Source organism: Columba livia, chromosome 2, assembly GCF_036013475.1.
Source record: "Columba livia isolate bColLiv1 breed racing homer chromosome 2, bColLiv1.pat.W.v2, whole genome shotgun sequence".
Lineage (NCBI taxonomy): Eukaryota > Metazoa > Chordata > Aves > Columbiformes > Columbidae > Columba > Columba livia.
Genome location: NC_088603.1, coordinates 81406753 through 81433047, shown reverse-complemented (window position 1 = coordinate 81433047; position 26295 = coordinate 81406753). Strand labels below are relative to the sequence as shown.

The 26295-nt window shown below is 36.9% G+C and overlaps 1 long non-coding RNA gene across 1 annotated transcript in view; it reads left to right on the top strand.

The window, feature by feature from the left end:
• Positions 1-26295, top strand: part of LOC110364433 (uncharacterized) — a 109980-nt gene that overhangs the window by 34054 nt on the left and 49631 nt on the right. The window lies entirely within an intron of this gene.

Below are 26295 nucleotides of genomic sequence, written 5' to 3'. Positions count from 1 at the left end.
ATGTTCTATTTTCCAATTTTGTGAGCTTGTTCCAAGGCATGAGTCTACTGCAGTATAACCTTCCCTCTTTTAGTTATTTCACATTTGAGAACTTCACTATGTAAAAGAAATTCTGTAAACAGCATATACACACCTGAAGAATGCAAGCAATTATTTATCGGCTAATACACATAGAGCAGATAGAACTAATGAGTTACAAGGGCTTAGCCTATTTAACGTACCCATTAATATACTCATAATAAATCTCCGCTAGATGGTCTTAGATTAGGAGGCATTAGTCTGTATTTCTGCCTGGAATAAGCTGGTGTTCAGTGTCAATCCATGCTCAGCATTGCTGTTTCATTATGTTTCAGTTTCCTGGTTTGTATTTTTTTCTTGCTATTGTCTGCTCTTTATAGCTGTAGTTTTCCTCTTGAATCCTTGAGCTGTTGATATATCAACTATCTCATCTCTGCCTTTGTTTTCTTATTGTATTATTATTGTATTGTATTATTGTATTCTTACTCGACTCTACCTCAAGTACTTTGATATGTAATCTTTTTCAAAACCTAAGAGGTTTAGGGGTAAACCTGATCCAAGGTTGTGCAGCTTGATGGATCAGGTGTGGGCATCGGATCACAGACAGCTGATCTGCTGGGCAAATGAATACAGAGGGATTCAGGAAAAAAAATCAATAAAAGTATTTAATAAGTGCAGCAAGGTCATTTATCTTGGTTCCATTCTCAAAAAAAAGCTAAGTTGGAGTGATTACATATCTCAAAAATTCAGCATAAGGCAGACACTTGACCTAGAATGTTAAGGATTTAATTCTAGAAACCTAATGTCTAATTGTAACTCCTGTCAGGCAGTCTTAATCAGTGGTGCTAGAAATAATTAAGGCCTACCCACCGCTTTAGCTGAAGATCCAATGTTCTGGGGCCAGTAACGGACCTTCCCTGGTACAGATTTCATACTGGGAATAAAGCTATAAAATCCACTTATATAAGCACTGAATAACCTAAGGACAAAATTTGGTACTTATTCTATCATATCTTGAGCTTATAAAGGTGGAATGGCTATCACTTTTGTTAATGGCTCTGATTATTCATAATAGCATTCAGAGTAACTAAAAACAAAATTAAACCTGAATTTGGATTGTTGAGCAGTTCATTTGGATGCAAAAGCATTTAACAGAGCATGAAGAATCCAGAACCTGAAAGATTCCCTCAGAGTTCAAGGTTGCTGTCATGAGGAAGTTCAATTAAAATATTGGGAGATATACATTTAAAATGAAAGTTAATTGGCCCAATTTAACATAGGAAGCTAATACTTATTGCTTTATTAGATCCTTTCAGTTGAATACTTCTGTTTTAATAATTTTCAGTTAGTTTTTTTTAGCTTTCCATTGGTGAATCAGAATTTTTAGGGGACAATAGAATATCAGAGCCGTATTTCAAATTCCAAAACTACACTTGACAAATAAGAACATATTCAACAGGAATTTATTGGAGAAACAGCAGAGCAAAACATCAGAGTGATGTTGTTGAGACTGGTGTAATTTGAGGCAGAGAAGCTATTCAGTGAATATGTTTTTATGTATAAGACTCTCTGCACAATTGTGGCAGAATGCAACCCTCCCCCCCCACTCCCCCACCCTCCTTCAGTATGGAAGGAGTGAGCACATCTCCCTCTTTCTCTGCTACTTGAGGCTAACAGCTTCTTTTGTTTGGCCCCAGAGCACCCTGGCCAGGGCCGTTAGGAGAAGGGAGTGCCGAGGCACCAGTGAGCCGCTGGGCACTCGCGGCCAGTGTGGGGGATGTTTGGAAGCTTCAGGGGCACCCCACAGCCAGTGTGGGGGTGCAGAGAAGCTTCTAGAGTGCCTACAGTCAGATCTGATCAGCCAGTATAAAAACAGGACTCTCGTCGAGACTCCGCCCTTTGTCACGGGTCTCTCGGAGCACGAGCAAGATGCTGCCTCTGAGAGCCCCCCTCCCCGGGATGGGGACTCCGCTTGCCTTGCCGCCACGTGTGTAAGTAAAACTTCTCTCAGGATTGCGAGTATATTTATTCTTTTCGTGCACATATACACGTATAACTTTCCGTGCGCATTTGCACGCGTACTTTAAATTATTTCCTCGCACAATCGCGAGTGCATTTTCCTTCTGTGCACGCTTGCACGCGTAACTTTCCGTGCCCAATATGAGCATGTGTATGAATTATTTCCTCGCACAATCGCGAGTGGCTGCCGAGAGCCCCTCGCACAATCGCGAGTGTACTTTCCTCCCGTGCTTCCACATAAGCACGTGTAATATTCCGTGCACATTTGCACGTGTAAGTAAATTGACTCTCGCAGGATTGCAGGTGTATTATAAATTTACCCTCGCGGAATCGCGAGTGTGCACTTCCCGTACTCACTAAGAGTGCATGTATCTCTTTAAAAATAATCCTGCACCGTGTTTAGGCAAGTGTGTATTTCTCCGGGACTCAGGGACGACTCCAGCACAGTTTGGGTGAAGCCACGTGCATGCACACTGTGGACCGCCTGTTGTATTAGTTGCTGCCCCTTAAATAATTTTCCTCAACTGATATCCGAACCTTTATTTAAGTCACTTTTGGAGTGCTAAAACCCTGTTCCTCACCGTTCTAATATAAGTTGGTTTTGGACCTTGTTGTCCCTTAAATTTACCTCGGGGTGCCTCTGTGACAACAATAAACTACACTGTGAGAAATAAAGCAAGATGCAGTGTGCAGTTAGCCAACTAGGAGATGAGAATGTCAAGATCTTAAGCCTGATGGGGATTGACTCTACATCAGTCTTATATGTGATGGGTTGTTCTACAATGCTTTGCAGAAACCTGATTTGTATGAAATGAATGCATTTTAAAACCCAGGTAAGTTTTTTCTTTTCACTTTGTTTTCTTATTTTAATTTTTTCTCTTTAAGTGATTGTTTTCTTTTAAAAATAGATAAATAAATAGATAAATAAAATTTTAGACTGTTACTTCACAGACTTCTCACTAATCCAGCTCTTGACAAGAATTTATATATCACCTATTTAAATCAGACCTTGCATCATGGAGAATATTGTCAATTACTTATCTCATGTAGTATTTAAAATGGTTGATTTAAAAAAAGAAAACCTACCTTCAATTAAGATAGTTTTAAATGTAGTTGTCAATTTCAGTTATCATTATGAGATTTTCAAAGTCAGAAATGCTGAAAATTTAGTAGGATATATGTACCTCTCTCTCAATGATTATTTCAAAATATCTCTCTGTATCTGTTATACCTGATGATGGAGCATCCAGCGTATGAAACCAGGACTGGATTTTACGGTTAGGAAGATAGTACATTCAAAATATTTTTCAGGAGTTTAAATGGAGCTCTTATTTCCTGTCCTAGATTGAAGGATGGCAATATGGAGAAAAATTAGCTTATTTTTGACAAAAGTTGTACATAACCCATAAAAGAAAAATTTAAACAATAATTTCTCTGTGTTGCCAGATTATGTGAAGTCAGAGAATTTCAGGCTCCCAAATAGCTGTCTGATTTGTGTGTCTCTTTAATTATTCTTTCAACAGCTGCAAGCAGCTTAAGTAATTTCATTTTCAAATAAAGAAAGAAGCTTTTTAAGGAAACTCTATCAAAGACATTCCTGTCTCTTAGATTTTAAAAAATGTTTTATTTTGTTCTCTCAAACTTTGAATGCGACAATTTTATTGCATGGAATTAAGAAACAGAACTATTCTATGAATATTAGGCTACTATGTATTAGCAGATGTTTTTCATTCCAGTTTTTCATTTGTATTTGATACAAGCTTCAGTTTATGAAAGTACGTTGCCCCAGTCAACGGCCACTTTGCATACTGCAAATAGTTACAGTGATTTTGATGACAACATTCATACTTGAAGACCTTGAACAATTTTATGTATTTGTAGATCTTAATGTGTGCGCTGTTTCTAGAACATCCACTTTCATTAAGGAGGTAATAACTTGTGTTTGTTTGTCCTGTGCTATAAATTACTCTGTTATTTCTTCTGTGTATGTATGTGTGTGTATTTTTCAGAAATCTTAATTGCCATGAATGAATGTTAACAATTACTCTTTAAAATAATAGTAACGTGAAAAAAGTCTTGTCTGGAGCCATTAAGTAGGGAATATATCATTGCAAGTCTTGAAGAGTTGAGCATTCATCAGTATTTTATCCTTTTGCAGATACTAATCTATTTTCTGAGACTGTGACATACTGACTGAGTCGAAACTTTTCAACTTACTGTGTATTTTTTTCCTTATGCTCAATACTTTCTGCCAGGCTGATCTAGCATTGGAATAGATTGCTGTGACTTATTAAACTCCTAGAGCTGAAATGTGAGTCACTGCATAAACGTCTACAATAGAAGAACATTCAGTGGAGACAGGCAAGGGTGATGTGCTCATGAAACTCAGAGGATCATGAAAACAAGCAGGCTTTGTCTCAACACAAATGTGACCAGAGGGTGGTCTTTATTTTAGTTAAAGAGCTATCGACAGCTGAATCGATCAACTGGTGTGTAAATGTCTCCCTGAGTCAGTCAGACCATCATGAGGAGTGAATACATGACTTATCCCAACATACAGTATAAAAGCTAGACAACTAGTACAAGAATTTTAAAGAGAGCAACAGGCTTGAGCTGGCTTCAACCCATATATTTTTTCCTAGCAAATGGTCTCGTACAACATTGCAACACTGAGCATATTATAGACACCAGTAATGGAAATCACATCAGAACTGAAATGTGTATTGCAATTGCTACGTGTTTCTAAGTCTAACTTACATTTGTATTGTGTTTTCACTGTATTTTGTATCACTCTGCTAAATCAGAAAACCTGTGTAAAATCAACTATCTTCAAATAAGTAAATCTGATATTAAACATGATGCCCTCCATGTGTAGAATATCTAACATAACCTGGTCAGAGAGTATTGGACTCTGAGAATTGCCCAGAGAGGTTCTAGTACCTCCACCTTAGAGACTTTCAAAGCTTGACTAAATAAGGCTCTGAGCAACATTGATTTAACTTTTAGTTAAAGTCAGCTTTACTTTGGTAATGGACTAGATGACATCCAGAAGGCTCTTCCAGCCAAAACTATTCTGTGATTCTATTGCTTGCAAATAAACTGCAAGCAGTTTATTTGCAGTCAGGTCATCCTGGGTGTATTTTGTTTAGTTGTTTTTGTTTGTTTGTTTCCTTTTTTTTTCTTTTACAGTCCAGAGTGGTGTGTATTCCCATGTCATACTCAGTGTGGTAACAACTTGTTAGTCTGAGTCATAGTTGAGTACTGGTCATAGCAAGTACCAGCAAATTGGGTCCTATGTTACTTGTATTTCCTAGGACAGGATATAGCAATTTCTTCGCCTTTCATGCCATAGCACATCTGGAATTTTCTAATGAGAACTAAAGATATTTCAGAAAAGACTAGGAAAAACTGAAAGGGTGGAGACCAGTTTGTCAGGAAAGGATTGAAATGAAATTCCAAGATGGGAAGTTAAATTAGCTAAGATTAGAGTCTGTTGTTATTAATGTTCAAAGACTGCAGAGAGAAAAGATGAAAAAAACAATAGCACTAGTACTATAGGGTGGGTATATCAGGTAAGAAATTCAGGTGAGTATATCAGGGAAGAAATGAAAGAGATGAAAATTCAGGATACTTATGAGCTCAGGAAAAATAGCAGTTTATTTGCAGATAAAAGTATGTGACTGTGAAAATATTTCTGGAAAAAAAAAAAAAATGGAATGTGAGCTATAAGGCTTTAAACTATAGGAAGCCAGCCACAAATAAATGTCTTACAGGAAAGCAGAGTGTGGCACTACCAGAGGTAACAGCACATTATCAGAAGTCTTTTCCATTTTTCTTGATTCTCATCCATGGGAATGATACAGTATTTTACATAGCTGAATAAATGCATCAAGCATTCAAATCATTACAGCTGCATTCCATTACTATTTTACAATAAATTGGTTGTTTTATTTGTAAACTTAATTTGTTGGAAATCTTACACTTTATTAGAACCAGCTAAATACAGGTATTCCTCCAGATATATGGTCTTCATATCCAGATGTTTTTCCTGAAGTTTTCCCCATAATTGTGTAGGAGCTGATTATCCATCTTTTTTATCCTTGCTGACAGTAGTTATTTGGAACACATTAATCACCCTTGTGAACTAGCAACCAGTAAGAAACTGAACACAACAGTTCAGATACTTTGAATAGTTAAAGAGGATTTCCTTCAGCTGTTCTTCAGATGTTTCCAAACACTTGGTTGCAAGTTTAGTTTGTATGTCTCCTCTACTTGCAGTATAGTTGCATAATTTGTAATCAATAACATTTTTGTAAGACAAAGCCTGTTACTTTTGAATTGAGGATTCCTTCCACCCCTTAAGCACAGTCTATAGAAAGGAATAGTTTCTGCCATGCCTGTAGTTTAAGACCTATTTTTGTGTCATCTATAGAAGTGCAATGTTATTATTTGTGTTCAAAGTATACTGATTTCTGCTAGAATTATTGAAAAAGATCAGAGCCTTCAGAAGTTGTTATTAGACTCTAATTAGATTTGTGGATGTCAATGAACATTGAATGTTCAGCATCACATTAGGGATCAGTGATATATCTGATCATGTGAGTAGTGCTTGTCAGCACCCTATTTTTCATATTGAATATGGCTTTACCATTTTTTTACAGTTCCTTTAATGATGTCTAATTCCTTCCGGTTCACTGGATATGATGTTTTCAAATAGAGTGACATCAGTTTTGATTGTAAGATAGTTGTGTGGCTGCTCCCATAGCAGCAAAAGAGTATCAGTGGCCAAATATATTCTGTTGCAATGCCCCGTTAAGCAAGGAAGTGTGTTCACCAGAAGACTTAAGGAAAAAGATGACTGAAATTCACTTGTAAAAATTCTGGAAATTGTTACTTTGAATGGTATTTTACTATTTTCTTAAACATTTCACAGAAGACACACTTTCCCATATCAGACCCTATTTCCACAAAAAATAAGGAAGAAGAAAGATTCTTCAGAAGTTTCCATTCTGCTTTGTTATATAGTAATTGCATCACTTTGCTTTTTGAGATGAACACATGGTATTTGCAGTCATGCTTCTAGATGCATATGAGGAAAGCCAGTAGACCATCAGTCTCCAACAGGGATGTTTTGAAAAGACTTAAGGAAATTATCAAATTTCACAATTATAAATTACTTTTACATTGCTGAATGAAATCTCATTTCCTCTCCTATGCCGCCTTTCACTGTTAAGTACAAATTTCTCTTCCTCTGCATATAGCTACTCAGTCATGATGGTAATATTTTGTGTGGTTTTATGTGCAACTTTCTCCAAAGAGTCCAAAGACAGACTATGCATTTATGTGCATTTTTCTAGTCCTAGGAAGAGACTTTCATACTGTTTTTTTGTTTGTTTTTTTTTTTTTTTTAGTGTACAGGGATAATAATAATTATTATTGTTATTATTACTTCATCAGAAAATAAACTATATGATATGGGAACATGAAAACTTTAATTTATGCCATATTCTGTACTGCAGTGAATATAAATCTGTGAATCCTTTGAGGGTTGTGAAATTTATATGCAACAACAGGAGCTTACGGCATAGTTAGAGCTTTTGATGGAAGCACCACAAATAAACCACTACATATTTTTTTTATATAAATTGTAGTTTTACTGATGACTAACAAATGGTACCACATTAATAGGTAGAGCAATTGTTTCTAATGTGATTATCTGTTTTAAACTTTGATGGTGGAACAAAATCAGGTATGTTATCCTGCACTGTAATATCTTCAAAACCACATTTTCCCAACCTATTTTTCATAACTTTGTAGTTAAGGAATGCTAAGCATTTCCCTCAGTAGTCTGCTCCAAAACTTCATGCCTTTAACAGCATCTTCATATGAACATAGTCATTGCCAGACTGTCTTGGGTTTTGATTGCAGGGTGACAATAAAACCCTGGCAGATGTATTGTTAACCTCCTCTCCCCACCCTTTCCCCCTTCAGTCCCTCCCTCTCCCCCCTTCCTACTAAGGACAGGTGATTGGGATGGAAAGAAGGACAGAGAGAAGAGAGCTGGGAAAATTAAAAATGTTTTACTAATGCTACTAGTAAGAATAGAGAAAATAATACAAAATATACAAAACCAATCTTGAAAGTCCCAGCAACTGCAGAGGTGGCACCCGAAGTCCTGGATTGGACTCTGCAGCAAACTGGAGCTGGATTCAATCCCTCACTAGGCCTCAGTTCGCAGGGATGACTGGCAAGGTCCTCTCCTAATGTTGGCCATAAGCAAAAGGGATGAGATCCTCATGATCTCCCACTTTTATATGAAGTATTCACATGAATGGGATGTTATACTCCGTTGGTCAATTTCTTGGTCATCTGTTTTCTCGTTGCTCCTCTCATGAGAGGTGCATCCATGCTTATCAATAAGTTTGCATTCCATTGCTATGTTTACCAAAACATGTATCTGGTTCTCCAGGAAAATGCAGATAATATGAAGGCTTTAGCTGACAGGCAAATTCACTAAAAGATAAACTTGTTTTTAACAAAACCAGGACACAGACCCATTTGTGTTTCATATCTGATACAGCACCACTTCAAAATAAGCACTGAAGGCTTCAAAACCAGCAGGTATGTGATAATAGCCTCCCAGCTACATTATGTTATATTAACACTTGCTAATCAGAGATGAAATGATAAAAGTGTAGTGCAGAGTCTTATAACCAATCTAGTGGGTTTCATAAGCAAAATATTTTATAATTTTTTATATTATACAGTTATATCTCTGTAAGTGCATATTATTTTATTTTTTGCAGCAGGCCCATGGTAACAGCGTTAGGGAGAATACAAGCACCCTGGATAAATCCCTTATTCCAGAATTTAAAATACTATTGTAAAACAGGGAACAGCACTTTGATGCAACCAGTTTGAACAAAATAACAGATGATCTGTTTCATTTCCACAAGTTCTATACAGACAGAAAGCCCATTTGAAAGTTTAATGGAAGTTAGTGCCTAAGTAATAACTTGCAGCAGAAACACATAGAAGGAAAATGTGGAAATCACTTAGTAAGTGTCAAAACTATAATTTGCTCCTTCCTCTTGATACACTGCACATAGTTTATCTACTCAACTGCTCTTACACAGTATAAAGAACAAAAGTTCAGGGCATAACAGATTAATGAGACATTTGTAGCAATATAAATGAGGGGGTTAGTAGATTTACATTACTGTAAGCTACAAGATGGATTAATGTAATTTCTTTTTGCAGCCTCAGATTTAATTCATCAGTGTTTCCAGGAGAAAAATGCATTATTGGGAACATGCTTCAAGAGAACTTTGGAGTATGGTTTTATTAGAAGTGTATAACTGGAGACATCTATTATAAATACAGGGCTTAATTCCATAAAATGTTGAACAGCTTCCTAATAGAATATAACTTTTCTTTGATAACAAGATGAGTAATGTCAGTTCTGTGTCTAGGACTTGGAATATATGTAAAACAAAAGAATAAAACCACCGGTGGTAAAAGTTAGAGAGCTTTAAACCTACATTTTATTTCCTTTACCATACTTACATCATTACCTTGATTGAATTTCAGAAGCTTTGGTTTAAATGTTTTCTGTCTTAATCTTCTCAACTTATCAAAAGAAAGTAAATTTAAAAAAATTTTAAAAAGCTGGTTTTTTTGCTATGAGGTACAATAAAACAGTGAAAACACACTGCTGATCTTTAGCTGTACTATGATAAGCCCCAATTTAGACAAGGATTTAAAAACAGGTTTAAATAATTTGCTGAATAGGAATGGATTTATATACATGTGTAAGAGTCATTGCTATTTTTCTATGTTGATCTTTTAGTATATTAGACCTGGATATGATTACTTTAATTATTTTGACAATCTTTATAATGATTTTCATTTGTGCCAGTTAACACCTGAAATTAGGTAAAACTGCAGTTCAGTACTGTAAAAATTAACACAGTTAAAATGGCAAAAGTGTCCTTATTTTAAGGAATTCATACTTGTGTAAAAGATAGGAAGAAAAGTCTCCTACCTGTGAAGAGAACTAGGCACTTTCTTGGCCACTTTCTTTCCATCTGACTCTGCCTCCCCAACCACATCTCTGTGGTGGCCCGTGTTGTAGTAACTGCCTCTTTAAACCAGTTCTCTCAGTTTAAGCTCTTTTATATAAATATAAATGTCATCTGCAGTAAGGGTGACTCTACCATTTCTGTGTCATTAGCAAATTAAATAGTTAGACAATTTAGTCAGGCCACTATAAAATATAAGACAGGCAAGGTTAAAAAGTCCAAAGATGATATTTCACCACAAATAAATGGATGAATAAATTAGTTCCTGGAGCTTTTATCTTTTCTTCCCAGACAACGATAAGACTACAGTAGCAGTTTGTGATGGGACAGGGAAAGAGGAAACTCCATGCAACATTTAGATTCATTGTGTTATCTCTCCAGGCACTGAATGAGAAAAATAAAATAATAGAAAAATCTGTTTTGTATTAACAAGTTCTTGAGGCACTACAGCTATGTCCATTTCTTATTTGTGAGTAAATAGTGGCTTAGTGGCTTTTTATTGATATAAGGGTATAGAAAACAGGACTGTGATTGGGTTACTTTGTTTGTTTGGTTTTGCTGTTTTTGTTTTTGTTTTGTTTTTGTTTTGCTTTGTTTTTTGTGGGTGGTTTTTTTTTGTTTGTTGTTGTTGTTGTTTGTTTTGTTTTAAGTGTGGGTTTTTTCTTTGGTTGGTTTGGTGTTTGTCTTTGGTTTAGTTTGTTTCTTTTTTTTTTTTTTCTTTTTTCCATGAAAGGGTTCGTGTAGTTACTTTTGGTACACAAAAAACATCTAGAAAGGGAAGGGGAGGGGGAGGAAGGGGAGGGCACACAGGCATGCAGGTGGGCTAAAATGACCTTAATCTTCAAGGTCAGTTTTAAATTTATAAGGTACATAACCTGTAGAGGCAGCATGACTTGTGGTTTGTTTAAAATGCCATGTAGATTCAATGATACAGAAATATCTACTGTAGAAATTTGGTAAAAAGAGGTGCCTTTTGGATAGATTGCAGTGTTGTTTATCTGCTTATCTGTGTCCTTGCTGGTTTCTCCAAATAATATTGATTACAGCTCAGCCAAAGCTTCCCTTTATAAAGACTCCTCTTATTATTACCCTCATATTCCCATTATACTTTATCTTTTTTACAACTGGCTAGAAATGTAAGTTGTATTGCAGAGAAACTCAATCCTCTATTTTATTTGCTAAATATTTGCATAACTGAATTAACTTATTTTTCTTCATAGATAAATAGTGTTATAGGTTTGTCTAATCTAGGAAAATAGGTCATATTTTGAAAAAGTTAAATTATTAATGGTTCAAATAGCATGAAAAAAAGAAGGAAAAATGGTAATGAAAACTTCATATGTTTCAATACCAGGAGACAGTAAAGAAAACTCAGCTTAAAGACATAATATTGTTGGACTTACAATCATTAAAAAAACATGAGTAGAAATTAAAAAAAAAGTCAGAAGATGAATAAAATCAATTGAATTTAAATAATGATGTAGAAAAATATCAGTAATTTAAGCATTTGTGTTTGAATATTTTGTGCATATTTCTTTCTTTTTTAAATACATAGTAGCAGAGCAGCAAAAATCCCTAATCCCTGTGTATCTGGTTTCTCCTGAAGAAGGTCTTATGTCAAGAGATTGGAAAGCAGTAAACAAAGCACACCAAAGTCAGTAGAAAACATCTGACTGAGTTCATCAGTCTCTAAAGCAAGCTCCATGCCTGCATGGGTATAATACTGGGAGAGGAGTAGGTGCATGCCACAATGTTCTGACATGATGGAGGAGCAGGCTGGGGAAGCCGCAAGAGGAGAAACAACCTCACATGGGGTTTTCCTCTTAAAGGGATACACATTGTGAGAGCAGCATAATGTGCTGAAGATTAAACATCTTTACAAAAACTGTAAAAGCCAAACAAAACAAAACAAAATCTACAATACTCAGTATTGAAAAGGGGAGAGGCTTGTTAAAAAGAAGCAAAAGCAGGCAACTAAAAGAGTAGAATTTTTGCAAGTGGATTGGAGACTGAGGCATGTGGCAGACAAAGACAAAACCTGAGGCATCTGGCATTGCTAAATAGCTGGTGTCAGGGCCATGACTGCACCACGAGGCTCTAATTGCCCTGAGGAATTGTGTTGGCACCTGCAGGGACTGCCCCATGCTGGAGACAGGCAGTTCCAGCAGCCCCAGCCCAGGGCACAGCTGAGCCCCTCAGCCACGGGCAAGCACCTCAGGGAAAGCCTGGGGAAGAAAGGGCAAAACGCTGCCCGGCAACCAGGGCTGAGGGAAACCGTGTGAGAAACAGCCCTGAGGGGAGAGCAGGAGGAGGGCAGGAGCTGCTCCCAGCGCCCTCAAAGATTCCCTTGAGGCCCCCGGAGAGACCCCAGTATGGCAGCTGGAAATGCCCTGAGGGAAGCTGCAGCCTTCCAGTGCTGGAACAGGTTTATCCTGAAGGACTACAGCCCATGGAAAGGCCTCAGGCTGGAGCAGGGAAAAGTGTGAGGAGGAAGAAGTGGCAGAGAGGAGGTGTTACAGACTGACCTCAGCCCCTCATTCCCCATCCCTCTGCACAACTCAGGAGAGGAGGTAGAGGAGTGAAGGCGAGTCTGAGAAAGCAGGATGGAATGAGTCAGAGGCAAGAGTTTTAATTTTTGGTCTTTGTTTCTTACTACACAGATCTTACATTGGGCAATAAATTAAAATGATTTTACCCATTTTGAGTATATTTTGTCCATGACAGTAACTGGGAAGCAATTTCCTGTTGGAACAATAAAGGACTCAGCATTCCGATTCAAGGTGAATCATGCCTCCTTATATATGCAGCTGTTCTCTAATCACGCGTTCACACTCCAAGCATGGATTCGCTGAATGAGTATCATGGGCTGTCCACACGCTGGAGTCTCACTGATGATAGGTCCGATGACTCACGCCGTGTTGGGGCCCCGTTAATAAAGAGACGCCCCTCTTTCTCACAGCAGATTCTGTTCTCAGCTTCTGGAAGTGACCTTGAGATTCCTTTGAGCCTGACTAATTCAACAAATCTTTCTCTATCAAAACCCCTCCACAATTTCCCTGTCTTTATCTTGACCTATGAACTTCTCCATCATGATTTTTCCCCCTGTCCTGTTGAGAAGGCAGAGTGAGAGACTGGTACTTTGACCTTCAGCCAAGATTAACCAACCACACCCGAGCATTCTCACCAGGAACCCTCCAGGCATGCCTCCTCAGCCTATTAGACTGGGAGCTCCATTTAAGCTCAGGCCTAACCTTCAGTTCTTGCCTGAACTATGTTGTAGCTGCTCTCATTTGTAGCCCTAACTCCTGAAGGGTTCTTACACCTGCATTGTAGTCTTGCTTTCAGTTCTGTTGCTAGCCCTTTCTTCTACAGCTCTGTCTGGACTCCCTGGATGCGTTCTGGACCTATGTTATCATCTTGACTGTCTGGGACCATCAATGGAGCTTGCTATCAGCCCATTGCTTGAGTAGTGAGGGATACCCCCTGGTCATTAAGAGCACTGCTGCCCTGCCCTGCCTTGCCTTGCCTGGGGTCATCCTTGTTTCATGCCCATCATCCCTTACTGGGCAGCCTGGCTCTTATAGCTCCCTGACAACAGGTGAGTTTAATTACTAATAGTGTATCATTCAGTACCAACAACCATAAGCATTTGTAAACTTTATATTAAAAAAGCCCAAAAGTGGCTTTGAGGGCAAAACCAGAAAGACAACAAAACAAATACTATGTCTTTTTGAAATACCTTATTAGTAGTAGGCTTGTCAGATGATCTGTAGGGCAAATGGATATAAAAGCATATGAAAGTAAAGATATAGCATAAAACTAAATGCACCTTTTGTTGCTTTCATATGTACTTAAGAAGTCTGAGGAACATGTCCACATCTCACATTTTTATTCTTATTAGGGATTAATGAGATTTATATTACATTAATTGTTGGTAGGGGAAGTTATGAAACAAAGTCATAAAATGAAATATAAGAAATCAGTAGATGTATGTAACATTATAGCCAAATAAATACAGTATTACCTGTGGTAGTAACAGATCCATGTCACTGTGTTAATTCTGCAGAGCTTCAGCATGAGCACTTGACAGGCTTGCTTTGTCTGAACTTCCCTCATCTTGATGTTTTATCTTGTTTATCTGTAATAGCATTTTTTTAATAAAACAAGCGACTCTTAATTTATTTAATGTGATTTTGTATTATTTTAGCTTTGTATGATTGTGTGCTCACTTTGAACAAAGTAGTAAAAAAATAAAGGAAAAGAAAGAAAATTAAATAGTTGAACTGGTATCTGTGATATATGTAACTTCTCCCTTGAAACTACTTCAGTTCCAGAAGACTGAATGGTAGAAAAAGTGATGCTGTTTTTCACAGAGGATTCCAGGGGAGATTAGTCAAGCAGATAAATACACTGAATAAATTAATTGAAAAAGGTATCCTACTAATGTGCATGTCAGGCCATCAGCATAGAGCATTCTGTGCCTTATCAAAACACTGGTCTGTCTGAGAAATGCACAAAGTCACACAGACCCTCTCATTCTTTATTTCCCTCCCTCTCTTTCTTCAGGAATTGTTGCACTGGCATATTTATGTACAAGTATGAGCACAGGAGAAGGAATTTAGAAAGCAAGGGGGTCTATTCTGAACCTTATGATTCAATGGGAGGGCCTTCCTCTACCCTCTCACACCTCCTGTCCCCATATAAATCACTCTAAAAACTCTCACCAATTCCCCTTGGCATATTTTTTCTATGCAGTAAGTGATGGAGTGTAATTTGTAAACTCTGTGAAGTTGCACTTTTCTTTAAGTAATCTAACCATTGTTCTGTGGCAAGCAGGATCCTAAATCACTGCTTCATGACATTCTCCCTCTTCCCAAGTTTATTCACAGTGTAGTCATAGAGTCTCTTCCAGCCTCAGAATTATGTTGTTGCCATTGCTTGCAACAAGCCACAGGTTTTGCACCAGTTAGGCTAGTTGGACAGGCCTGAGGACCTGTCAGGTTTTGTCTGGGCTCATCCTGCTGGGAGATTTGTTTTAGCTTCCTTAGCTGTAACAGCAACTGTGTAATGACCGGGTAACTATTAACTTTCTTGGTTTTGTTTAGCTTTGTACTTGCTTGTAATTGCTATTATATGTTTGTAGTTAATAGACAATAATAAGTAGTTGTTATTCTGTGTAAAATGAGCCACATGTTGTCTTATAAGAGAATGTGGGACAGAGGGATACAGCTATGGGGTGACAACAGAGGCCTATAATGTATAATATAGAGGTAAGGGTGATAGCCCCAGGGCTAGAAACCACTTGCCATTGTCCAGCTGGTGTTCAGAAGGGGAATGTTTCTTTGGAAGCTGGACAAAATCAGTTTCAGGAATAAGAAAGAGAACAAAGTGGAATATCCAACCTAAGCAACACACACCTCAGTAAATCTGTGTGCAATGTTGAGTTGCAAACCAGTGGGGGATGGGGGAGGGTGTAATGTGAAGCACATTAGCAAACATTAAAAATTACAGATGTTAAAGTGATAAAGGAGAAACCATCAACATTATACTCTTGCTGCAGCAGGCCTTGCCCTTGAAAACACTTTGAGTGTTAGAAACTGATGAGAATTCAAGCCAACCTGTAAGTTGTTTGGATGCATCAAATCAGTAACAGCGGTTGAGCTTTGCATATAAAATAGGATGTTGTATTGTACTACAGAAGCCAAGTTAAAAAGCCTGAGTTCTTACTCTAGAATATTAGTGTTGTTTTTTTAGATATCCTGGCAGCACAGAGTATTCATATTGAGTATGAAGACTGACTAGAAAGATCTCATAAGGGAAGGGAAAAACACTGTTGTTTTTTCAAGTTTTATTTCTACAGAAAATTTGGCCTACTTGAAACACTAGAATTTAATAGCACCTGAAGTAGATAGTACAGATTTTCACAGTGCTATTCTAATTGCTGTCATGATCTACGGTTAAAGGAGACATGTTATCCACTGCTATCACAAAAAGTAGTTTGGTAAAATCAAACAAGTTTCAATAACAAAGCATCACTTTTTTTTATTACATTTGTAAATGTTTTGATTTGTACTGCTTGGAATCTAAAGTACTTATTTAAACATAATTTTCTATACAGATTCTATCACTTTCACAGAATTAACCCTGAACTTTAAAGAGTTAATGGAGTCTGAAATACCTCAGGTGATTCAAATGCCTTCCTAGCGGTATTGTGAAGGTCTGTGTGTGAATATTCCCCATTTGTTTTGAAGAGCAGAGGAGAAGTGTACGTTAATTAAGTTTTACACCACATTAGAATAACTTAGAGGCACGTCAACAAAAGGTTATACAAGCTTACTTTCAGAAAACTGAAGAAACATGGCAAAGAATGCAATCTTTTAGGGAAGGGTCTGTGGGATTCTGAGAAGTAGAATTATTGCCCAGGGGTAAGGCTTCTGATAGTATTAAGATGGTCCCATAATCAAATGCTTTATTATGCACCCTGAAGTATTCTGACAGACTTATACGCTTATTGTGTTTGTATAAAACTGGATGTTGAAAATGGTCAGGGGAATATATAAGTAATTAATTGTGTGCTGTTTGCTGTGGTTGTATGCAAGTGAGATTGACAGTCACTGTCCCCACCACCCCTGGTGTTGCAGGGGAGAAGGGGATTTTTTTTCCCCCAGGCCCCTAAAATGATTGTATTTCCTTCCTGCCATGCTATGGTCTTGTTTGTCATTTATTTCTCTTAGACAAATTAAGGGTTAATACTGACAACACATGGTGGGTAAACCTGCAGGGAATTCATTCACATGATATACTGTTTTTTTGTTGTTGTTGTTTGTTTTGTTTTGTTTTGTTTTGTTTTGTTTCGTGTTTGTTTTTTTTTTTTTAATGTATAATCCTTGTGATGAGTCTGTATACTTTATTTCCTAATTTCATTGCTATTTGCTGTTTAGTTAACACACATGGATTCTCATCCAATTTCAATGCATGAATGAAACAACACTGAGTATGCCTCCTAATGTGAATCCATGTTATTATTGTATCTGTAATTAATAGGTACATCCCTTTAGTTATTGAATAAATACCAAGAAATCATTTAACTCCCAGAAGATCAGACCAGTATCCATAGTCATGTTTATGTAGTATGTGGATGAACATGGTATTTTCATACTGAATTTTTGTGGATGAAATTCTGTTTAATGATTTCAGTATTTTTTGTGCCTTCATCAGTTCAGCTTTTGCTTTAATGAATGTATTTTAAATACAGTGTTAGATATACATACTTTCACAACAATGTAAAAGATGAACAACTATGTTTAAAAATCCAAGCAGCATTCATGAACAAATTCCAATATTTAAAGATGAAATATTCCAAACCAATATTGCACAATATTATGACAAATTGTAAATATCTCATAGAGAAGGTGTTGTGTTTTATAAACTTGAGAGAATAAGTAATTTGAAAATTAAATATTGAGAGAGAGACTTAGGCCTTAGTATTTTCTCAGCAGTAAAATGTTATTTTCCTCAAGATGGAATAAAGTTTACACTAATTTTCTTAGTATCTCTTCCCCATCCACATTTTTTACCCCCTCTAAAAATTGGGGAATTAGTGGTTGGGAACGCAATACTTCTTTTGAATTATTTTTTAGTATATTTGTATGTTTTCAAGTTTTGTAATAGCATTAATAAGTGTTTACTGTGGAATACTCTTTCATATTTATTGGGAGCTATACATAATGTATTTGTTCCTATAAGATGTTAATAACATTTTAAAATATTGACATGTATATACAAATTTACTCCTATGATAACTGTTGGTTATATTATATGTTCAAAGAATTTGGATTTCATTTTTTCATGTATCTCTTGAGATTTATAATAATTAAAATGCTTAATGCTTAGACTGCTGATTATAGAAAGCGAAGATTTTAAAAAATTTCTGCATTACGGGACTATCATGTGGAGCTGAATGTAACTTTTTTAGAAACAGAAATGCTTTTAAAATTAAATCTTTGTTGTCTCAATGTCTTGGGAATATTTCTCAGGTGCAGGATGGTACTTGAGAGAGTAAGCTACTTGCAATTTAGGAGAATTGCAAAAAGCCTGGAAATCAGTGAACATTTCCACAACAAACATTTAAAAAGAAATCTGCATCCAGGTTATATAGTTCATAGAGTCTCTACATGTTTGGGACTTTGGTTTTGATCTCAACCTTGTGTGACAACTGATTGGTCAGTTGCAGTTGACTCCAGCAGAGTTGTAACGTTATGCTGAATGCATCACCCCTTACAGCCCGTCCCAATATTGGTGGAGTAACAGGCTGCACTGCTCTGGGTTCAGCAGCCACTCTCTACCACTACTAGAAATGAGTGTCTACTAAACAAGTCTGATTTATGTCTATTCCTGTGATACACAAGGATTTGGGATGTTAGACGGCTTGTCTGTAAATAGAAATGTTCATAGGCATGTGATAAGGCATTTAGAAGAAAAAGCTGATACCTGTTGTACCTATGCAGGTAAACTCAATAATCTTTTTTAAAAGAAATGAGGGTACTAATGTTATGCTATGTACTGTCTAGATTAAATAAGTTGGGTTTTTTTTTTTTCTTTTTTTTTTCTTCCCAGTCAAGTAAGAGGTATCCCTTCCTTTCCTGTTTTCCTGTTCATGGTGCTACGATATCTTGCGGACTGCATAGGTCACTCCTTACGTGGGATATTGATGTAAATTTTATTCAGTAAATTTCCCTGAAAAAATACAAAATTAACACTTTTAAGTGACATCTACAAGAGACAAATCAATCATTTAAAAGATTTAGTGAGAAAATATAAAGTATAAAATATTTTAAAGATCTGATAAAATTTTCTGTGAAGTTTTTGTGCATGGCTGTATATGTGGACTATTTGGGGGAAACAAACAGAATGTGTCTGGAGAAAATAAGCAATGTAGGATGTGCAATATTAATAGTTATCCAAGAGCACCTTATGATGAGTGGCTTTGGACAATTCATTGCAAAAACTATATCAATAGTGCTGCGAGCTCGTGCATTAAGTACTAAAATCTTTTTAGTCATGACAAGGATAAATTCCCATATGTGAAAATGATCAGTGAAGGAAGAATTACTTTGCATTATTGAAAGAAATTTAAGATACCAAACATAACATTTCGGAAGCATCTGCCTCAGCTTCAGTTCTAGCTCTGGTAGTCAAGGGTGTGACAAGTTGCCACTAGCTTTATAAACTTACATTGGGTACCTACCCCGTACTTTTTTCATTTTCTGAAAGAAGTTGTTTTAGTTCAGGAAATCATTGAATCACTGAACTAGTGATCTTCCAAAATTTTGGAGGAATTTTTAATTGTCCCTAATTTGTAAAATTTAGGAACTAGACATTCAGGCATTCTGATAAAGAAATAGGCCAAGCCTTGTGAGGTGTTACCTGTTGAGTTGTACAGCTAACTGATGCAAATCAGTCCCACAATTCATATCTCAACACTAGCTGGACAACTGGAGGACTAGTTGTGTGAGTTCATCATTAGGAAGTCATAGTGACAATGACTTTTCCCACCCATTTGTTGCATCAGAACCCTCTTTATCATCACAGAATTGGAGAGGAACTAGAAAAACATCAGGTTTTCTCTGTCAGGGGATCCTCATGCATGTGCTCACAGGCTTTTTACTTGGGTGTGATGAAACTTGGTAAATCTAAGTACCTTGCTCATACTCTACAGAAGTTCTAGAAATAGAAATTATAAAATTGTCTATAGGGAAACCTTTATTCTTGGAGCAACAAAAGCCAGGAGTTTAAGAACATTGAGGTATCCATGACCAGAAAACACAAAAGGTGAGACTTCTCAGGAAAGGCCCCACTGCATAATTTTCTGAGACTTCCTCATGCTTATGTCTATATGCTAAGCTTTCCAGACCTTTCAAAGGGTGTTGCCTCTTCTTCCGATGTTAAAAAAAAACATGAATGTTCAAAGCACTATTCACGTTCGTTGTTTCTGAGGAATAGAGAAGCAACTTCTTTTTCTGATTCAACTCTTTTATTTATAGTGATTATTTGTGTGGTCTTATTAACCATACAAAATCTCTCACTAAAAAAAACAAAAAACAAACAATGTATGTGCTGATAGACCTCTGTCTGTTTTGTAGTTTTCCAGGACACTGTCTTTTATTGGTTCTGCTCGGATTTCTTGATTTCTGCAGTCTGATTTCTGGTTCTTCCCAACAGCTCTGTTTTGCAGTATTTAGATTCAAGCACTTATTTTCTCCTTTGAAGAAGCTCTGTTCTTCCAGTGAGCCTGCCTTATTTAATAATAACAAGAAATAACAAAGAGTATCTTCATGGAAAATCATTATCTTGTTTCCATATTATGTCATTGTATGCATGTATGTTGCCTTGTAGCTGAGTTCCAACTCATGTCACGGCTACTCCTGTCCCATGGTTCCTTGCTTAGAATTTTTCCAACAATGTTTATAAAAGTAGGATAATTATACTCATTAACACAACATTTTCAGAATCCTATTCTATAATTTAGTAGGTCCCTGAAAGTACCCAGGTTTGTTCCTTCTTTCTCACCTTCAGAGTGTTCCTTTGACACTGCTAGTGTCTCTTTCCACAGATTTACTAGGCTGTAGTTAGAAGTTCCATTTTCTATACAACATTCAAATTAAGAGTAATTCTGAGCTGTTTCATTATCCATAATTACTATGATTAATGCCTTGGGTCACTTTTCCTCTGTCCTCCACCTTTATGTTCACTAATAATAGTATTTCGATAAAAGCAGAGTCAGTAACTTCTCTTCACGTATTTTTGTATTAATTTTAGGTTATTGATTTAGAGTTTCTTTGACCATCTGCAGAGTCATGACACAAAACTGTGGTTGTTTTTCTGCTACTGTTGAAATCCCACTGCTTGGTCTTTCAGCTACAACATTAATTACTGTCATTTGCCACTCAAGCCTGGAATACTGGAGACTTTACTGTTGCTAGAATTCTGCTTCTGCCATTCGTACTGTTTTTCAGGGTATACAACCTGCAGGAGTCATGCCCTTACATTGTGTTTTGATATTATAAAAAAAGCTGATTACACCTTTTGTTGTTGTTTTTATACAGCGCTTCTTATACAAACCTGGCAAGGAACCACATCTACATTTTCCTATCAAACTGTTATTTTTACTTCTGAGACCTTGGACGGGAGAGAGGCAGAAGAGGAAACAACTATTTTGCTTTTTTTTTTTTTTTTAAAGGATGTTTATATCTGTGTGAGATATATATTAGTGTGTGTATTTGGCCATCTAAGTGAACACACATGAAAATACATATCCTTCTCACTATCCCGTTCAGATGTATTTTTCTCCACTTAGTATTTGTGATGCAGATTATTGTACCCCAGGTATGGCCCAGGAAAATCTTTCTCTTGAGCTTCTGGTATTTTTCATTCAACATATTCAAGTTTAAAACTCCTTATAATATTTTTTTTTTTTTGGACCAGAGAGTAACTTCTTCTATTCAAAAAGATATAAGGCACTTTGGGGTTTTCACTTGTCTCTCCTTATTCCTGTTCTAATGAAACAATATTCACTCTAAATTTAATTCAATGCTTGCTATTATACCATTGAGACTTTAGGATTTTTTTGGTAGCTCCTCCACCTACCATAATACCACCTAATTTAACTTTAATTTCCTTTTTACTTTATTAAATGCTACCTATGCCTAACAAGACAAAACAGTTCATCTTTGACAAGTATAAAAAGCTGTTGGAGACAAGGTTGGAAAATATCTGGGATTAATTTGAGGGAAGTAATTGTTTCTGCCTTCAATTTTCTATTAAAGTTGTCAGCAATGCACAGAATTAAATTAAAGGAGACTGGAAAGCTTAAGAACTTCAAATAGAAATAGGTCAGGAATTGGTTAGAGGAGTTATCTCTCTTTAACTGAGTATCAGAAAAGATTTAATGTGTCAGAAGTCTACTAAAGGGAAGAGGTATGGTTGAGTAAGGCAACACTATCACTGGAAAAAATGTTGACAGACTAGGTAATTACACTTACAAGAAATATATTTCAAATACTTTAGTCTGTTTCTCCCCATCTCAGAGGCAGGGCATAAATCAGATGTGTCTGAAGTAAAGGTAAAGAATGCACACTTAGGAAATATACACACAAGACTCTCAACCTATTCTTATAAGTTCTGTCTATCTTCTATCTTGTCTCACATGCTTCTTGTGTCTATTTGGAAAACACCACATATCAGTAGCTTTTCAAGATCTCACTGTGGACAACTACTGTCCCTTAAGGTTATTGTTGGAGCTACTGAGTTGGGTCTGATTTGCTTAAGGTCCTACCCTGGTGCTGGCCTGAGGATGGGGACGCTTTATAAGAATGCAAGATCTGAATATGACAATTGAGATGTGAGGTGTTCATTTGATGAGAACTTCAGGGAAAAAACAGTACTATAACTAGCCTGGTGGCTGTGGCTTTTGTAATTTATTGCACAGTTTTAGATTAGTGTTTTGTTGTATAATAAGTTATGAAAGTTCTGTTCTGTGTAAATTTATGCCACGCCTGGCAAAAGCCTCACATTTAGAAAAGCAGTACAGCCTGCATGGATGAATTATTACATTTGTTTTTAAATGTTTCTGCATGAAAGTTCTAGAATAGGTGGGAGGAATTTGCTTCTTTTGTGTTCCATTAAATTTTTTTTTTACTGGTGTGGTGAGTTTTAAGATCTGGCAGACTGAGTCTAATATATATTATGACTCTCCTTTGAATGGAATTTTTAATCATGCTTAGAGTTATCCTCAAGGGTGACAGAAGCAGCCTGCCATATAATTAATATTAGTTTACCTATAACACGTATCTTCCATATTTTTTATTTGTTTTAACCATTAAACCAGATCTCTGTTCAGTACAGTCCAATCCCAGTCTTCCCACACTGCTCTTCACCCTTTATTTATTTATTTATTTATTTATTTTTTCTCCAGTGGAAACTGCTCTAACAGCAGCTTTGACCTGTCACCTCATAGAGGCCCTCAGCCAGTGACAAATCCTGGCACTTAGATATCTCGTTGACTGTAGGCTAAATGCTTTGCAAATGTGTGGCATTTATAAGGCAAATCAAGAAGGTAGAGAGATGTCCAGTAAAATATTTGTAGCACAGTTACTATAGAAAACATTCTGCATTTTGAATAATTTTTAGTCATCCTTCCAAATTTTGAGTACCCCCTGACCCTAGTCAGCTGTGTAGTAATTGGATTCCCCTTGGTATATCGAACCTGTGGTTTACAGTGTTATTAGAGTGTTTAATTATGTTGGATAAACCCCTGTTTCTAGTTGTTTTTCTGCTCCATGATTTCGGTTAGAATAAACTCGCTCTGAGTTCATTAACTGTCTGACCTGATTTTTGCTGTGTCTCTGTGACAGTGTATAATATTTTGCCATATTCCTTTCAAATACTTCTGAATAGCTTGACCTTGTCAAACATAAGATCCTAGCCCTATCTATGTGCTCTTTGGCTGAAGCAAAGTTTCATGTGTTCTATGTTGCTGAGGATATTTTCCTAATATCCAGTCTAAACCTCCTGGGGTGCAACTTGAAGCCATCTCCTTTTATCCTGTCACTTGCTACTTGGGAGACCAACACCCTCCATGCTACAACCTCCTTGCAGGTAGTCATAGACAGTAGTAAGGTCTCCCCTCAGCCTCCTTTTCTCCAGGCTAAACAGCCCCTGTTCTCTCAGATGCTCCTCATAAAACTTCTGCTCCAGACCCTTCACCAGCTTCATTGTACTTCTTTGGGCATGTTCTAGCACTTCAATGACTTTCTTATAACAAGGGACCCAAAACTGAACACAACATTCAAGGTATGGCCTCACCAGTGCCCAGTACAGGGGGATAATCACGTCCCTAGTCCTGATGGCCACACTCTTCCTGACACGAGCCAGGATACTGTTGGCCTTCTTGGCCACCTGGGCACACTGCTGGCTCATGTTCAGCTGGCTGTCAACCAGCACTCCCAGATCCTTTTCTGCCAGGCAGCTTTCCAGCCACTCTTCCATGAACCTGTAGCGCTGCCTGGGGTTGTTGTGATCCAAGTGCAGGACCAGGCACTTGGCCTTGTTGAACCTCATACAATTGGCTTGAGCCCAATGATCCATCTGGTCGAGATCCCTCTGTATGGCCTTCCTACCCTTCGGCAGATCAACACTCCCACCCAGCTTGGTGTCGTTTGCGAACTTACTGAGGGTGCACTTGATCCCCTTATGCAGATTGTTGATCAAGATATTAGAGAGAACTGGCCCCAACACTGAGCCTTGGGGAACACCACTTGTGACCAGCTGCCGACTGGATTTGACCCCATTCACCACAACTCTTTCGGCCCTGCTATCCAGCCAGTTTTCTACCTAATGAAGTGCACACCCGGCCAAGATATGACCAGCCGTTTTTTTCCAGGAGAATGAGATGAGAAAGGATAAATTAATTTTGAAAATCCATTTAAGTTCCCCAAGGTCAAGTATTTAAATTTGAGAATTGAATACTGTACTGTCATAGTGGCATTCTGACAAAAGAATCATGTTCCCACTGAAAACACTTCAAAAGCCTGTAGGTTTTGGTTACATGTTGTCTACTCATACATTGCTAATCTAAAATATAGTTTGAAATGGAAATGTTTATTTAACATTTGATATGAGAATAATAACACTCAAATGCCAAGAATGAATGTATTATATTTAATTATATTGGCTGTTCAAAAACTGAGAAATTTTGTTTTTTATCTATGTGCTAGAATGGGGTAGAACCTACAGAAATTGTTAAGCTGTTAGATTTTGTTCTCATCTAGGAAACAAGTTGGGGTTATACAATACTTTTGAAACTCTGTAACATGTTAACATTTCCTTGTGATTAGGTTTTTTGCCTTAGGGAGAATGCTTGAGTATTGGGTTCCGTAGCTGTAATCAGATGTTTTCTCTTTTTTTTTTTTTTTTTTTTTTTTTTTTTTTTTTTTTTTTTGTGTGTGTGTGATAATGTTACCTAGTGTATGTATGGACCTAGAAAGAATAATTTCAGGTTTTGTACATTGAAACATTTCCTTCCTTTTAATTCAGACTCTCTCGAAATCTGTTGAAAATACTGCTTCAGGAATTTCAAATGACAAAAAAGAAGGATTTTTTTCCAAAACCATGAAGAAGCTAGACTAGTAGCCTATTCATCAAATTTCAGATTACCATTTATGCAAGTGACGAGGTACTAAATACTAATCAAGAAAATACCTTTTTCACCAGAGCTTTTTGATAAATAAAATCTATACCTCACTACTTCCTCTTCCCAAATTAGTCTGTAACCATTACCTGTTACAAAATGCTGTGCCTTGCCTTAATTTCTGAGTAGAATAAATAATGTCATTCTTAATGCAGAAGTGTCTGGCACTCTGAAGTAAGATTTTGTTAAATAATATATGCCCTTGAGTAAAATCCTGGCAGTCGCTACAATAAAGATAAGCAGTGTTTTTTATCAGCTGTGTGTCAGGCTGGAATATAACCTTCTATGGGGCTATACTGAACTACATTTTACATTGAGAGAAACCCAAGGGATCAAATGGATTATGCAGTTGTAAGACACTTTCTTTTTATTCTAGACCAGTGCTAAGCCAGACTGCTTAAAAAATGTGGAGTACCTCCAAAGTGAGGGCATTTGGAAACTCGCTAGAAACCTGGAGAGGTGCCTGCTTCTGTTGGGCCACTTGAGGTGTACGAGCTATCTAAAACTTGTTCAGAAAAAAAATAGATTTTTTTTTTAATGTCAACAACCTATTTGCTTGCTCTTACTTGTGCTTTAGCTGCTTTTTTATTGCAATTTCTTTATTAATTCAAAATTACATCTGTTCATTTTGACTATAAGAAGGCAATTTGGAGCTTTAACCATGGAAGTTCTGGTCACAAAAACACAAAGCATGTTCTGCCTATCTGGTCCTTGCTACAGCAGTGTCTACAAAGGATTTATGAATATAATAAAAAAAAAAAAAAAAAAGTGTTTATATTTTTTCTTCTTCCTGTAAGAAGAAAAGGCAACTTAGCTTCCCTGCCCATGCTTTCAGTATTACAAGGATAGGTGGACCAATGTGCAGTTGGGCAATGAACCTTTCTCATTCACTAGGTTTTAATACACATCTGTGCTCTGTGTTCATGTCAG